Genomic DNA, 4457 nt, shown 5'->3' on the forward strand with positions numbered 1-4457 from the left:
CTCTCAGCTTTGAGAGAGACAATGACAATGAAATACTCTGATTCAGAATCAGAGCAGATAGAATATGTACAGGCTTGTCATCACAGGGGCCACTGGTGAAAATGTATTTGAGTTCTGACTTCAAACTCCGAATTCAGACTTTGTTCTCAGAAATCTGACTTTATTCTCAGAATTCTGAGTTTAAAGGCAGAAATCTGAGAATAAAGTCAGAATTCTGGGAATAAAGTCTCAAAAATAAAATTTTCACCAGTGGCCCTAATCCTCTTTCCTTCAGTATGTGACATTAATAGCGGAAACATATCTTTAAACAGGCAAATAAGATAGCTCTGGAGTTAGAAGGTGTATATTTCTCTTATTAATGGCACTAAGCAGTTTCCGTCTGCCAACAGTCTTTGTGTTGAACCTGGCTAAACACGTCGCTGACCAATCTCTGAATGCAAAGAGATGAAAAAAATTGATCTGACTAGATACAACAGAAAACAAGTTCTCACAAAATAAGGCTGGTCCTTGAAATGTCCCTTTATCTGCAGCAATACAATGTAAAAAAAAAAAAAAGTGCCGTCAGAACAAGACATCCTCAAATTCTTAACTTACAATAAGAATGGGTCACACGTAAACCAGATTATTGGTCACATTGTTGCATCCATTTACATGTAGCCGATGACTGTCACCTGTCATTTTTGCAACTCAACATCCTGCAGCCGTCCCTGCCCTTTATTAAACTATCACCCACTGCCAAACTCTAAATGACAGCTCTAAGCTTATGACATCACTCAACACGTCTTCTACAGCTTTGTATTGTTGTTCAGTTTTTTACAGCGAGTACAGGGTTTCACAAGCACTGCTTTTTATTCTTCTAGGATCTGACAAGCCAGCTGTGGCATAGTTAGTGTAGGACGTCTCACTTGTCTGTTCACTGATATCTAAACTATGACTCATTCCATTCTAGTTAACTGGGCGCCCGGATAGCTCAGTTGGTAGAGCAGGCGCCCATATATACAGGAGGTTTACTCCCCGTTAGAGTCCGACAGCAGACCTTTGCTGCATGATTTCTTGGAGGTTTAATAGTATATACAGTATATATAATATATTATAAAAAAAATGCAATAAAAACAACTCACTATTGTTCTCATTTAAGCCTAATCTGGGCACATAATTTCTTACAAAAGCCTACAGCAACCTTCAACAGCTTTAACATTAAAGACACCACTGATACTAGTTAATGTTAACAAAGTGGTCCGTGCCAAAGTGATTCAACTACAGTGCGTCTTCCTGCCAGTGATCAAACACCTAATGCCAGAATAGAAATAAAAATCTATTACAGTAGTGAACAATAACACAGCCATTATAGCAGTGTGTTGGGATATGCAAGCATATATTAATATTATAGTCTGTTATAAGTGTATAGTGCACTATGAGTAGAAAGGAAACGGTGAAAATGTAAATAGGCACAACCTTCATCAGCACAGCTGCCAGCACATTATGTTATGACTGCACAGATGTGATGACCCAATCCTTCAACTCAAATCTTGCCATGTTTATAGCACTTATTTAAGACTCGCTTGAGTTTTACAAGTTCATGTGAGTGGAATGTATTATTATAGCACAGAATATAGCTGTCAACTCCATACAGTGGGTAACAATAGATGAGAACATGAGCCTTGTGATTACACTTGTCACGGATGGGGTGGGCAGTACCAAAGTGTTAAGTAGTGATAATGATTACAGCACTGGAAAGGATCTTGTGTGTAACTAGAAGCCCATTGTCTAAATTTAAAGAAATGTTCCCATGCAGTAACATGCATGCACCTCACATCATCACACATAATCTTGATCTTAGCCTTTATAAATATAAATACAGCACATTTACATTTATACTGAATTCAAACTCAAAGACCTTCCAGGGGTCTCATTGAATCTAATCCTACATCTTGTCCTCCACCCCTCAACACTCTGTACATCCTACACTACAGCCACACAGCCTCTTTTTTTCTTAATGTTATATAATTATTTGTTTATTTATTTGTTTCTGTATTGTTTGCTTATTTCATATTATTGATTGAATATGTTTTGTATGTAGCCTATGCACCATCAACCAAGACAAGCACTACTTACCTGGCACTAAAATTCTTTCTTTCTGATTCAGATTTTTAGAAAGCAAGCTCCCAGCATGCATACTGTTCTTAAAAACATGAATATGTCTATTGTCACCTCACATGTAGGCCTATTGAAGTCACACCAAAACTGGTAAGAAGATGGGAATCAACCAGCTTTGGTTGCGGACGTAGACTACCGATGTAGAATAGCATGGCGTTAAAACAGCAAACAGCAGAAGCTTTAACTCATGTCTGTTCGTTCACTGGGCTTAACCAGGCTATAGACATCCCCGGGTTGAAGTGCAACGGTAACTTAATGAAATTTAAGCTGACGCGAAGGCAGGCTGCACCGAAATCACGTTATGAGGTGTTTTCAATTGCCAGATTTAATTCCATAAACGTATTGTAAAGTTCGGCGTAACGTTCACCAGCTTAACGTTAGGGAAAACACGTTTTGCAACGCTAAGGCTACTCGTCCCCTGCTGGGTCTGTCCAACGTAACGTTACACTTAAGCTATTGCGTCAAAAATACTAATTAGCGGGATACCCATTCATGCTGTAGGCTATTGGTGAAACTGCCGAGCTTTCAACATTCCCAAAACCAGCATCTCTCGTTGTTTTTCAGCGCTTATTGAGCAAGAAGAAGCCACAGGCGAAATTAGATAAATGAGACAAGGCAAACGATAAAGGTGTTTGGCGAGAGGTGTGGGTTTGTTTACCTTGCTGAGACTCAGATAGTCTTCTCCCGGGCAGCTGCGAGACGGAGCCGCGGATGATGCGCAGAAGGCGAGGTGATGCTGCTAGCTACGTCGGCCACACCAGCACCGTGTCTCGGAGGATAGAAGCGATTTGTTACTGTCCTCCTCCTTCTCTCTCTCTCTCTCTCTCTCTCTCTCTACCTTCCTTATGTGGATGCGCTGTCTTCCCTTCTCCTCTTCAAATTGTAGTAGAGTCTCTCTCTCTCTCGCTCTCTCGCTCGCTCTCTCTCGCTCTCTCTCTCGCTCTCTCAAAGCTGCGAAAATGCAGCAAAAGAACTTCCGGTCTCTGTATGACAAAATAAAACGCCGAAGCCTGAACATTTACACTTCAAACAGACCAACTGCATCAGTCTTATCTTATAACTACCACTGAAATGTTTTCAAAGCTACATTCATGAGAAGGCTATTCATACATTATTGTTTATTACGAAAAACTCCACAACAGTATTTGCAACCAATCAGTGACAGGCCATCAGGTGTTTCTTTAACTGTCTATATTATGGGTTTGGGTATTTATCTATATTTTTATATTTTTGTATATATTGAGTATGGGTATTTCCCATCAGCCACTGGAATAAACGTGCCTTCCTTAAATATACAGTATATATACATATACGTACAGGCCAAAAGTTTGGAACCAACTTCTCATTCAATGCGTTTTCTTTATTTTCATGAATTGTAGGTTATCACTGAAGGCATCAAAACTATGAATGAACACATGTGGAATGATGTACTCAACAAAAAACTGTGAAATAACTGAAAACATGTCTTATATTCTAGTTTCTTCAAAGTAGCCACCCTTTGCTCGGATTACTGCTTTGCACACTCTCGGCGTTCTCTAGTCACCTGAAATGGTTTCCCAACAGTCTTAAAGGAGTTCCCAGAGATGTTCAGCACTTGTTAGCCCTTTTGCCTTCCCCCTGCGGTCCAGCTCACCCAAAACCATCTTGATTGGGTTCAGGTCCGGTGACTGTAGAGGCGCAGCACTCCATCACACTCCTTCTAGGTCAAATAGCTCTTAAACAGCCTAAAGGTGTGTTTGGGGTCATTGTGCTCTTGAAAAATAAATGATGGTCCAACTAAACGCAAACCGGATGGGATGGCATGCCGCTGCAGGATGCTGTGGTAATGCTGGTTCAGTATGTCTTCAATTTGGAATAAATCCCAAACAGTGTCACCAGCAAAGCACCCCCACATCATCACACCTCCTCCTCCATGCTCCAGGGTGGGAACCAGGCATGTAGAATCCATCCGGTCACCTTTTTTGCATCGCACAAAGACACGGCGGTTGGAACCAAAGATCTCAAATTTGGACTCATCAGACCAAAGCACAGATTTCCACTGGTCTAACATCCATTCCTTGTGTTTCTTGGGCCAAACAAATCTCTTCTGCTTGTTGCCTCTCCTTAGCAGGGGTTTCCTAGCTGCTATTTGACCACGAAGGCCTGATTTGCGCAGTCTCCTCTTAACAGTTGTTCTAGAGATGTGTCTGCTGCTTCAACTCTGTGTGGTATTCATCTGGTCTCTAATTTGAGCTGCTGTTAACTTGACTCTTGGTTCTCCTTTCCTGGGGCGGTCCTCATGTGAGCCAGTTTCGTTGTAG

At 41.1% G+C, this 4457-nt stretch overlaps 1 protein-coding gene across 1 annotated transcript in view; it reads right to left on the reverse strand.

The window, feature by feature from the left end:
• Positions 1-3068, reverse strand: part of cntn2 (contactin 2) — a 92813-nt gene extending 89745 nt beyond the window's left edge. The window contains exon 1 of the mRNA XM_032513171.1: positions 2816-3068. The gene's annotated coding sequence lies outside the window, so the exon portion shown is untranslated. The remainder of the gene's footprint in view (positions 1-2815) is intronic.
• Positions 3069-4457: the final 1389 nt, after the last annotated feature.

This window comes from Etheostoma spectabile, chromosome 4 (assembly GCF_008692095.1).
Source record: "Etheostoma spectabile isolate EspeVRDwgs_2016 chromosome 4, UIUC_Espe_1.0, whole genome shotgun sequence".
Lineage (NCBI taxonomy): Eukaryota > Metazoa > Chordata > Actinopteri > Perciformes > Percidae > Etheostoma > Etheostoma spectabile.